Source organism: Lygodium microphyllum, chromosome 20 (assembly GCF_053477565.2).
Source record: "Lygodium microphyllum isolate KBCC chromosome 20, Lygodium_microphyllum_v1.1.10, whole genome shotgun sequence".
Lineage (NCBI taxonomy): Eukaryota > Viridiplantae > Streptophyta > Polypodiopsida > Schizaeales > Lygodiaceae > Lygodium > Lygodium microphyllum.
The window spans coordinates 84388026-84401498 of NC_141154.1; positions in this window are offsets into that span (position 1 = coordinate 84388026).

The following is a 13473-nucleotide window of genomic DNA, read 5'->3' on the forward strand; positions in this document are numbered from 1 at the left end:
CACTTGTAGGACTACAAAGACACGTCTTCCCAAGACAACAACTATGAATACTGCATATACATAAAATTGATATAAAATTTGGATAATAATGTGTGAGTTGTATACAAAGCTATGAAATTTTTTTGCAATATTTGACATATTTCTAGGTGTTATCAAATGTGAGTCAACCTCTTAAGAGAAGGTTTATTAGACTTCTTACTACCTCTCTTTCTAACACACAATTTAGGATCTTGATTCTCCTTATTTTTACCCCTTTCAATTTCTTTTCTCTTTTGTGGTATGGCATTTTCACCTTGTAATGGTTGATCCACCTTGGTATCTTTGGTCTCCTTTGATTGTGAAGGCTAGCCTTGCATAGAGGTCTCTACCCTAGTTTTACAACCTGAAGAACCTTGATCCACCTTCTTCTAAGCACCATCCTTACCAACATTCTTCTTTGACTTATCTTCCATAAGGAAGTGTGTCTCAAACACCATTTTGAGAGGGCAAGAGCAAAGTTTCCACTACCTTTCCAGTGATAGCAATAATCTAGAAATGTAGAGACGTGCACTAAGCAACACTTTGTGTCCTGTGGATTCTTGAAGCTATAGGAAAGCTAGAGGCTCATTACACCAATCCCAAAGAATGCATACGCATCTATCCTTCTTAAGGAGTCCCTATGAGATTGCAATAGATGGTGCATGCAAGACCTTGCCAATATAGTTGCAATGTTGACCAATTAGAGAGAGGAAGATGGAGATATTAATGTTATTTTTATACTAATACCAATTTTTGAAGGACATGAGGTTTACATAAGCAAGGATGTGAGATTCACTAAGTACAAGTCATGGTATAGACCTAAGGCTGCACTTGACATGGTACTTATGAAAGCAATGATGAATATGGTTATGCAAAGAAAATTTCAACAAACAATACTTATGAAAAGAAGCACATTGAGGATGTATATGGACCACAAGACAATACAAAAACTAGTGGAAATGTTAGCCCCTGGAGATTACTTTCCAATACCTTGGAAAGCATGGAGAAAATTTAAGACATCAATATGATGACAAAGGGACCAAACCAAGGATACCTAATCCAATAGTTGAAGAAAAATGGTTACAAAGAGCACAAACTCAAGGCATCACAATTGATACAATGTGAGTAGCCCCAGTAGACCTCTCTTATTGTCAAAATCCATCCACAATCATGGCATCCTCCATGGATCTTCCAAACTTACTAGATTTTTACACATGGGAGTTAAAGGATGTCAAGAAGTGAACTGGAGAGAGAGAAAGAGGAGAGAGAAGACTACAAAAGAGAGAGAAAGAGAGTGATGAGGAGAGAGAAATACTAGAAATGGAGAGAGAAATATTGGAAAGAAGAAGAGAGATGGCTGGAAGCCATGAAAGGATAGGAGAAGCTAGAGAGAGATGAAGGACAAAGATGTATTATTGTGTAAAAACTACTTACTTATACATGTGTCCTTTGCCCATCTTCCTAAGACAACAACTATGAATACCACATCTGCATAAAAACCAATTCTAGACAAGTACTACATGTACAAGACATGGATAGTGATTAGTAGTGACTTGCAAGACACCTATAGTTGGAAGAAGAAAAATCTAGAGATCTTTGAAGCTAGAAGGGTTTGATATGGCAGTGGATGGAAAAAATAGTAGGTCGTCATCAAAATTTCATGTAATTTTTGGAGGTACTTGGTAAAGGGGGGTTGCAAGCTATAGTGAAGACTAAAGACCTAGTTATTTCTTTCAAACAATAGGGTTTTTTCTTTTCTTCTCAACCTTCTCTTCAAGTTTTCATGAAGTGCTTTTCAGAAACTCCTTCATTCCTCTTTTGCCTATGAAGATCTTGTATCTAAGGTTCCACCATGGAAGCTTATGCATCAAGAGCTTGAAGATGAACATCTTATTGGAGGGAAGAATGGCCAAGTGAGCTACTAGATAGTTAGCACAACCTTCACACCTGATTTCTCCATCACAACAAGATCTCAAGGAAGCAACACTAGCCTTTTCTTTGAGACCTAAGTTGCCTTGGCTCTTGATCTTACAAATCTGGTCTTGTCACTTCACTCCTCATCTTCTTCTCTAATAGATTACCTTTGCCATGATTTGCCTATGCATGAATTGCCTTCTCATTATGCTCAGCCTATACAAGTTAGTTGGATGAGGCACGAACAATGTAAACAAGCTTGAGGAAGAAGGTGTCAAGATGAAGAGTCTGGCAAAGGTTGAAGAGCTACTCAACCTGACCATGATCTTCATTGTTAGGGCTCATAAGTTGAGCGATGAGGGCTTCAAACGGAGCTGCATATGGACCAAGAAGGGAATTTAGTTGACCTTCAAGGATAGTCTACAACAACAATAACAATAGTGTAAACAAGCTTGAGGAAGAGGGTGTCAAGGTAAAGAGTCTGGAAAAGGTTGAAGAGTTGCTCAACTTGACCATGATCTTCATTGCTAGGACTCATAAGTTGAGCAATGAGGGCTTCAAATGGAGTTGAATCTAAACCAAGAAGGGAATTTACTCGACCTTCAAGGATAGCCTACAACAACAATATGATAACCAGGAAATCAATGCAAATATAGGCACCAAAATGTGCTCAATATGAAAACATCCTTTGCAAAATAACATTTGGCTTTTATGCCATCTTGTCAAAAAATCAAATATAAAGCAATGTAAAAGTGTGGATCCAAAGGCTCACAATTTAAAATATGAAAGGAAAAGTATGGTCAAACACCTTTTGTCCAATTCTAGAAATTGAAGGGTCTTTAGACCTTAGCCAAAATGTATGCAACCCAATCTTATAATATTAAGAAAGGAAAAGGAGGAGGCTTTGTTGGGTGATTTGTGGAGGTGGGAGATTGAGGTGGTTACAAACTCTCTCTTCCTTTATCTTCTCCTCTCACGCTTCATTTCTCCCTCTCCCATTTTGGCACAACTCTTGCTCTCTTTCCTTTCTTGTGCTTTCTTGCTTTATCTCTTCCATGGAAGGAGAGAGTGAGGATAAAGATAATGGCCATATTTCTTGTACTTTAGCCATACCATACATCCATGGACACATACATTATTTTTCTCTCTTTTTAAAGCATAAAAAATCTATTTTTTCTATTCATTTATCAATAAATAATGATATTTTTTTATTTTTAAATATGACTTGATTTGTTTTCCATAAAAACACATCACTAGAAATCAAGAGATATCATTTTCAACCATTTGCAATCAAAATTTATCATAAAATGATAAAATTTATCACTTATAAAACCGTGCTTTATCTCAGATATATCTCACATTTGGAAAGCCCTTGATGCTCATTAACAGCCACTAACACTCTTTCAAACATCAATCCACTCTCCATCATGTCTCAACATTATCTCCCAATCAAAATCTCTCAAATCAACCCCCCCTCTCTCACATAGATTGAGCCATGGGAACAAGGTATAGAGAGGAGAGAGAAACATTGAAATAAGAGATTTTCATTCCTCACATCATATAGCCTATACATATAATCAGATTGAAGCCCTCAACACATAGATCAAGGATATGCCATCCATCTTTGAGATCAACTGACCCAGTTGAAAAGCTAGCAATATTCCAATTGATAAGGTGCTAAAAAACTACACCCTCTCCCTTCTCCACACTGAAAAAACGTTTTTTATTAAGCTCTTAGCTTAATCATTACCGTAGGTTTTGTCTCCGTTGAGGGTGCAAACGACCTCAGAATCACGCTCTGACTAGATGGCTGGCTTCGTAGTATCCAAAGCTATCAATGTGGCCTTCATCACCCTCTTTCTAGCTCTCGGATCCTGTAGCCGCTTTATAATACAAAACCTTGTGTGGATCAAGGGGGGATCAAATGGACTTCGATCGATGAACAGAAACTTGTGTTGGGTTCTTGGTGTCGCTTATCGATCCAGAACCATATCATTTTCCATGAAAATTTACTCTTTTATGCCTCTTAGGCCATCTTTTTTGCATTACATAGGGCTCCAAAAATCCACTCTCATTGGTGACCATAGGATAGGGCGAGTCAGCCAGCCCGTCGAATCCACAAATTGATGTTCACAAAGAACAACCATAAAGAGCATCAAGTTGTGACAAAATAAAATACTCAACAAAGCACAAGAATGGCTATGGCATGAAGATCCATAAGGGATAGGCCCAACATAATCTAATAGAAATCCAGAGCGAGTCGCTAACCAATTACTCCAACACAGACTAGCTAAAAAGAACCATCAAAGAAGGCATCCTAGGTGGTGGTCTGAACTATGTACCCAACTTAGGACAACTAGACTAGGAACTCCTACTAGGTGAGGACTCCTATAGCTTGGTTAGCATAAATTTTCATTATATGATATTTTTCCTTGAAGCTTTCATACTCGGGCGTGTAAAAAGGAGGGAGCTAAGCATAATAACCCAAGGAGAACAGGGCATCGGCCTCAGTCCTAACTCGGTACCTAGAAACCTACCAAGCCCTTGCAAGGCAACACTTAAATCTTTTCTTTACATTCACTTTTATTTTCACTCCAACCTTCCTTAGTATTTTTCCAACTAGATGCCACCCCTAGGAAGATAAGACATTGGCCCTAGGTCTAGCTCATTTCCCCTAAGAACCTACCAGGCCTCCACAAGGCGATGATCAACTGCGCTGAAGATTTTTTTTCTTTTCCTTTTCTACTTGAGGGATTAGAACCCCTTTTACACACCTTTGTATTTTTATATCCCAAGTATATTTAAAATTTGTTCGTCTTTTATTTTGGTAGGCTTCTCTAACTACCTCAGTACTAACAAAAGCTCCTAGAAACAGTTGCCTAGCAGGCTAGCAAAACAAGGTCAGGACTACCTTCTAAAATGGTTATTGGAATTCTTGGCAGACAACTACTCAGACCTCCCTTAGACACACCTAACCTAACCTTGAGACTTCATGCCTTGATTGCCGATTTCCAACAAGAGAAAAATTTCCCACAAGTACATAAATACATATAGCACATAGAGAAAGTACTCGTAAAGGAAAAATATGACCTGGACTTGACCACAAGAAGCTTTTACACAACAAGAGGCTCCTTTAGGTTTTGTGCTAAATCTGTATAACACATTACTAAAACAAGACCACTAACCGCACAGACACATGGCCCTCTTGGCCTAATGAAATATAGCACTTTACTACAAAATAGATAGCCCTCTTGGCCTAATGAAATCATTCCTGAAACGATAATTCAACAACATACTATTGAAACAAACCCTTGGTCTCATCACAACTCTAGTGAAGTAAAAGACCAGAGGGCTCCTCTGACCCTACATTAAATGCATTAGGTTATTGGCTAACCCCCCTGCATAAATAGAAAGGGGTGTTCAACGAATATGATGATAAACGATCTTATGCATCCATGACAAAATAGGAAGGTCATCAACCACCACCTGTCTCATAATCCATACTAATTAGTAGTGGCCAAAATATAGGATGTGTCGGCAAAGAAATCCCCAAAGTAGCCCTAATTTGATATTAGAAGGAAATTGTAAGAACGCCCCAATACCACAATTGAAAAAGATATCCTCAACAAAAGCATAATTGGCCAAATAATCCACAAAGTGATTCCAATGTTGGGGAATAAGCTGACAAGTCACTACCTCAAAAAGATGCATCATATCCAAAGCTACACAATGGTACATCCATAGAACATGATTCCTCACACTATAGATCCCATTCAATTGATTGATCACTAACTGTGAGTCACCTTTTACCAATAACTAACGGATACCACCATGTCGGGCTACATTCAGTCCCATGATTAAGGGATTGTATTTGCCATGTTATTCGTAAAAGAAGTACCAAGATATGCTCCTATTTTCATAACAACTCTATGCCGAGGATCTTTAATGACCACACCAACACTTGCATGCTTAGCAAGCCCTCTAGAAGCTCTATCAAAATACAAAGTATAGATCCACTCTTCATTGATAGGCCATGCCATACTGATTAGCTCAATTATGAAAATCAAATTCGAAGAGCTGAGAGAGAGGATGTATAACAAGTACAATCCCTCCTTCCTTGTTGAACTCTCAGGTAAGTTACTTATGAATATATGTATGCATCACATGGGTTCAAAATAAGGTATTTTTAAAATATCATATTTATACATTTTCTACATATAGAAGGGTATAATATAAAGGGGTTATTTATAGATTGAATAGAAAAGAGTTATGTTTTATTCAAGAAAAGTTCAAAGATAAGGATATTTATAAATAGATCTTGAATGCACATGATGTAGAGGATATACATATAGTAACTTCCCCAAGGTTGAACTCAATATGGACACTCGTAAGAATCCTTTGAAAATGGTGGCAATAGAACTTAATATCCAACGTGAAAGATCCATCTTGCCACTCAATAACCTGATAACCTTTACTCCACTAGATCACTCAACCTTGGTGGTAACGCTGTTCTAAATATGGATGGTCAAGATAAGAAATGATTCTTCCCATCCGATTGTCTTGGTACCTATTGCAAAGTTAAAGTTGAATCCTGAAGGACCTGCATAGGCACCAAGCCCAACATCAGTCCTTACATGTAGTAAGGCTTCAACTTATTAAAGTTTACCTTATTTTTAAACTCTACCCTCTACAAGTTTGCTAAAAGGGTTATAGAGCCATTCTTTCCTATATGGACAATTTTATACGGCCTATCCCGTTTGGGTTCTAGTTTACCAAGAAATAGCTCACGATGAGCATCATAGTATAGCACAAATTGACCCTTCACAAATTTATATTTCTTAGCCCGAAGATTGTGAAGCACTTTCATTCTCTTTTTCGCTGCCTCTTGATAAAGCCTACAATCGAATTTCATCAAGATGCACAAGAGAAATTTATCTTTCTTGCAATGCTTCTGCCTCACCAAGTGAATGATTGAGAGTAAATCGCACACTGGAAAAATCTATTTCCAATGGTAAGACACACTCTTCCCCATATACTGGCTTGAATGGGGTGTGGCTTGTAGCTCTCTTAAATGTCATATTATAAGCCTAAATTGCCACATATAAATTTTTATCCCAATCTTGCTTACTTCCAGACACTATCTTGGACAAGATCATTACAAGCTGTTTATTCGTACTCTCAACTTGACCATTTTCTTGTGGATTATATGGGATGGTTTTTTTGTGTTTAATCTTCAAAGCTTTCATTAAAGATATTATAACCTTATTTTTTAAAAAAGTGTATCTCTCGGTCAAACACTAACTCTTTAGATGGACCAAAATGGCAAACAATTTGCTCCATAATAAAATTAGCCATCTCCTTAGGGTTATCCTTCATCTTTGCTCGAGCTTCAGACCACTTTGAAAAGTAATCCATCACTACAATGATATAACACTTCTACGTAGACGATGAAGGGTGTATTGCTCTACAAAATTGATACCCCAATTTTCAAAGGGTAACATAACTAGAATAGGATTCAGCAACAGTTGCTTACAATTCTCCATGGAATTGTGTCTTTGGCAGACATCAAAGTGCCTAACATAATTGAAAGCATCATAGAAAATTGATGGCTACCAATATCCAACACATAGAGCTTTTTGGGCAGTAAGTCATCTAGCAAAATATCCCCTACATGCTAGATCATGGCATTCCTCAAGAATAAATGGTACCTCATCGGTACTACACATCTGCGATAAATCCCATCCATACATTTTTGATACAAGATACCCACTATAATAAAAAGTGTAGTGCTTGTTGCTTAATATTTCTCTTCTCTGACTTTGATAGAGCAGCCCTAACCTCTCTTATAGATAGATAATGTTTTATAGTTGCATACCATGAAGGGATGGAAGCTATATTGATTTTGAAGAAACCTTCGATGTCACTTCCTTTAGCCAAAATTTCATTTGGCTCCCCAAAATCCACAAGAGATTCCACAATGCCTTGGAGCTTCAATAGCTTACTCTTAACTTCATAATCAAACTCTTGAAAAGTGATTAATCACTTTGCTAAATATTCAGGCAGTTGTAACTTGTTCATCAATAGTCTAAGTCCTTTTGCCTTCGTAAAAAATACCACCTTCTCATTAAGTCTAAGTCCTTTCGCCTTCGTAAAAAATACCACCTTCTCATAAAGAATATAGTGCTTAAATTTATTTGTCGTGAAAATCATTCTAAGACACACTTTTACCATTAAGTATAATTAGTTTCAAATATCCCCAATTTATGACTAGCAAAGGCCATTGGATGATGCCATTTCTCTTTCCAAATTTGGACTAAACAATAGCTAATACTATGCATTATTGCTGCTAAAAATATATAGAAGACTTTACCCCTTTTTGAGTGCTTTTCGGGTTGGCATTGTCAGAAAGGTTTTAGTCAAAAGGTTGTATCCACCCGGGATCAAAGAGAGAAGGAAGTAGAGAATAAGAGATAAAAGAGAAGAAAAAGAATAGACAAGAGGTACACAAGGTAAATATAAATCTCAATGAATTGAAGAACTATGTATTGATAGAACTTGAGAAGATAAACAAAATCCTTGTCTAAGACTAGTTGGAAGCAATCTTCAAGCATTAAATCTCCTAGAGCTCCCTGGTAAACCAAAAATGCGCATCAAACACTAGCTTCTTCTTTGCTTCTCAGACCACAAATTTGATGGTTCCATTGACTCCAAAATGGGAGTAAAACCCAAGAATACCAACTCAGAATTCTCCCAAATCACTCCTTCTCCATGTTTCCAGAGTGTTGTTTGCTACTTATAAACTATGATCACATGCATGCGATTTTGGAAGCCCTTCTTTTTGCATAAGATATCCCAAAATTGGCTGAAAAGCCACTTGCTTTTTTCATGTCAATCTATTCTGGAAGTTCTCTATACCTTTTTAGGATATTTACAAGAAATAATATCCAAAATATAAAAAATAGACTAAACTTGTCCTAAAATCTTGTATTTTGGAACTACCCATACTATGGACACTAGCACTAATGACTAAGATGACATTGACTCTCTAGATTCATAAGAAAGTCATATGATGATGCACTCCAAGTTTTTTCACACTGTATTTGTGTAGGGACACAACATCCACCCCCTCTAAACTTGCACATCCTCTTATATGTGCCATCGATGCACCACCCGGGTCAAACACCCACAACGTCAACTTGTCACTCATCATGCATATAAGAAGGCATCCCCCTGGATTATAGATTAAAATACTCAACATTTGTACAACTCTTGAGCCACACCTAGTACCCTCTCTAAGGTCATAAGGCCTTGGGTGTGTATCATATACTAGAGGCTATGAAACCTCTATGTACATGTTCAAAATACACTCGTCAACAAATACCTAGCAACATGCCTGCTCTTTTAGAGTCCAACACATGGAAATCTGCTTATACTGACAATTGTATACCACATCAAACATAAACTGAGGCTCACTTGCATCCAACACATGATGACCATTACCAAAAATATTGAAGTAGTCCATATCCTTGAAGTATCTTTGAATTTTCTATCAAGGCCTTTGACAAAGCATCAAAAACATTCTTCATTTGTGAAGCATCATATCTAACATCCTCTAAAGGCATATCCTTGAGCTCATAAACTATCTTAGAAATGATAATTGTATTGTGCAAATCATGTACATCCAACACTTCACCAATCTCCCTCAGAGTCCCTACATCAAGTAAAACATGAGTTTTGTAAACCACTTCAGATGCATTAAGAAAATCTACAGATGCAATGGGTAACTCTTCCACTATAGGATCTTCCAAGGCATTTGTGGTGGCTGACTCAATATCAAACAGCAACTTATATCCCAAATGCTTGCCCACTTTCTTGCTATCTTGTTTGTGCTCCTCTTCCATAACATGCTCAAGAGGTGGTTGATTTGTAGCTTTAGGTTGATCCACACTTTTTCTTATCACTCCCTTAGATATCTTTGCATTATCTTTATCTATCTTTCATTTCTCTTCCACAAGTACATCCGTTTTTTTTCACTTTTACTAAATATGTATCTACTGAATATGCACCTATCGGTGATTCCTAGCTAGTTATGTCACGAATGTCTTACCTTGCATGAGACATTTCACTATCAGCAACTTTCCTTTTTTCAATTGTATACAAAGCATATATCCATATTGCAACCTTTAGACTAGACCAGGCATTTAAAAGGTGAGAAGGATCGAAGCTTGGACGCGAGAGCTATGGCAGGAGAGCAAGAGTAAGAAAGAGAGAGACAAGAAATGGGAGCTCCAACAGCCACAATGTGTGGCCCAGCCTTCCTTTATTCAAACTGTCACTAAAAGAATGAAGAATAAGTGACTGTGACGGGCGCCCACCACCTATAGTGTGCAGTGGCGGGTATTGTCAGTGTAGTAATATACAGGCAGCTAGGCGGAGGCGCCTTTACCCCAACAACCTCCCACTTAAAGGCGAATCTGCCCCAGTGAGAGAGAGAAAAAAGAAAAGACAGTACAACATGTACAGATGTACAACATGATTAGGAAAAAGACCGTATCTCATCTGTAACTTGTCCGCTTGACCACTTGTGGAACACATCTTAGCAGCCCATTGGGAGGGGAGTCTAGAAAGCGCCACCTGGCACTCACAAGGAATGTCATAGGGTTTGCGATCTAGGTCTTCCTGAGTCTGCCCTGAAGCGGAAGTATCCAGCCATTCCCACTTAGGACTGACCTGAAGTCAGGGTTTCTTTCCTATCAGCCAAGTCTCTAGGAAGTAGCTAGTGTTGAGCTCTAGATGACCCACTTTGAGTAGGAACAACAGAGTCGAAGTAGATTTATGCTGCACTTGGTTCATAGAGAATGGGAAACGAGAGGGATGCACAGCTCAATCTCTCTGCCCGTAGGGCATAGTCCCATTCCGGTCCCCTAAAACAGCATGAATCAGGTTCTAACTTTACAATACCTAAAGTCATCCGACGGTAAATCCTTGTGAGAAGCCTCCTAGTTCTCTGGGACCACCCAGTCGTAGGACAAACCCATCGAGGAATTCCGTCCACCCACTTCCCTTGATAGCTTTAGTTGTCTAATTAGGTCCTACCACATTTATGTGCGACATTTAAAATCAGCTTCATTAATTAAGCCTTTTAGGGCACAGAGTTCATTCACGTAATTTACAGCACATACATAAAAACAAAACAAGTAGTCCTTTTATCAAACAAGTTCCTTAACTTATCTTTAAGTTAATCTTTGTCTCTTGCCCATACATGAGAATTATGTATCCCTTCTGTCCAACAGAAGTACTCGGTCCAAATCTCATGGCACCGAAATTTCCATCCTTTGTCTAAAATAGGATCTTCCAACGTCCCAGACATTGGGCTCACGGGGATCTCCAACTCCATTCTGGACAAGCAAGGGGTGTCTAGAGCTCCACCTGACCCACAAGCGGTCTAGGAGTGAGATGCCATTTCCATGGTTGGTCTCACCACTCGACCATCGGCCTGTGAATCGAGCAGTGCCTCTCGGGATAATCCGCGATGTGATCTTGGAGATGATCCACATATGCAAAATATCCTTCCTTAATTAATCCAATTAAAATTCAAGCACAATCAAAGCAATCAGCCCTAATATCATATTCTAGAAAAACATTCCTTTATTCCTATGGCAACTTGTCATTACAGACACCTGCCATGCATTTGCCATCAACACAAGTCTTGGAATATTTATCCAAATCACAATGCAACAATCCCTTGATTGAAAGAAAAACATTTAGGGTGTTGTTCAATCAACCAACAAAACTAATTGTATTTTTTCCAAACAATACAATAATAGACGCGACAATAATTCCATTGCATATTCACTCTCCCCCTTGGGGCCAACGAGTAGAATTTACTTAATATTCCCTCCTTTAGCCTAAGGCATATGTTAAAGATTCCAATACTTTACATGACGTAAGTCATATCATTCCAATGCAAATTAATCAATCTAGCAAGAGCATTTATGCCTCTTCTCTAAGTGACAATTATCTTTTAACATTTTCCTACTATGCAACATATTTTTTCTTGGCTTTATCTTCCTTTCTCCTAAGACAAGGAGTCGCATGTCATCGATGTAAAGTTTACATAATCTCTCCCATGTATGTACCGTATATATGCATTTGCGAACTTTAAACAATATTATCCTCGGTAAAGATTAATCAAAGACTCATCGATGCTCAATACTTTAGTGTCCCATATGTCGCTTATGCTATGCATGGATTCATCACATAGCAACTAGGTGCAATTTAACTCCCTTTGATACAAGCACTTCACAAACTTCATCTTTGAATATTTGAGATACAATTTACCCTTTTCAATGACCTATTCTAGCACCACAAGGTACGGAGCCTAATGTATCTCTTGTGAGCATTAAAACAAGCATCTATCAATTTGAAAATACATTACTTACGACCGGTACCACAATTGGATTGATAGTGATGCCTTCGCCCGAAGCTCTGTTATTACTGGTTGTAGGATTGTCATCTGCACGCGACATTCTTCGCTTGAAGGCCATCATCCGCAAGTAGACTCAAGAGATTAAGAAGGTGGAATAGATTCGAGATGGAAGAGCGAAAGAGAAGATGGTTAAAATTGAGGATCGAGATAGAGGAAAATTGTGCAGCCTCTTAGGGTAACTCTTCTCTCTCTCTCTCTCTCTCTCAAGCTCTCTCTCACAATCTCTTGGAGGGGTATACTCTCTCTCTCCCTCTCTCTTGCAGCCTTTCGGGGTCTCCTTATGCTCCCTTGTGCCTCCCCATGCCTCATATTTATAATGAATTAGAGAGGAGGGGATAAGTTTGAGAACAAGAGTGAAGGGGCTCTTAGAAGACTCAGTGATCTGATGCTCAGATCATAACTCTGATGGTTGCATTGGCTCCAAAAGGGGGGTAAAACTCCAAGACACTTGCTTAGAAAGCTCTTAGTTCACTCCTTCTTTTCTCTGTTCGAAGTGCTGTCTACTGCTTGTAGATTGCGATCGCGGTGAGCGTGATTTTGCCACTCACTTTTCTTTATTTCTCTTTTTATAAAATCTCCAAAACTAACTAAAACATCACTTGTCTTTTCTTTTAAATGACTTTTAGTTCTATCTTTTAAGGATAATATCTAAAATATAATAGTTCTCCCCCCCCCCCCCCCCCCCCCCCCCCCCAAGAATCTAATATTTTTGGATCGTTCAAACTATACACATTAATACTAATATGGCTCATAAGTCCCGTTCACATTGTACTTTTCGTGAAGGGTGGCCACGGTCCTTATCAATCCGAGAAAATTTTTAGATTTATGACTCTCGATTTTTTTAAATATATTTTTAATTGAATGAAAATTATTGGCTATTAATGCTAGTCAGTTTTTACCTTAGTTAGTCTTTAGTTAGTAATCTTACTAACTTATTAATTGACTAACTAACTTTTAAACTAACCAACTAACTTTTATTGCGTAGAAATATTACATCGTCCCCCCCTTAGAGAAATCGAGATGTCCTCATCTTGAGAGAAACTGGAAAAGAC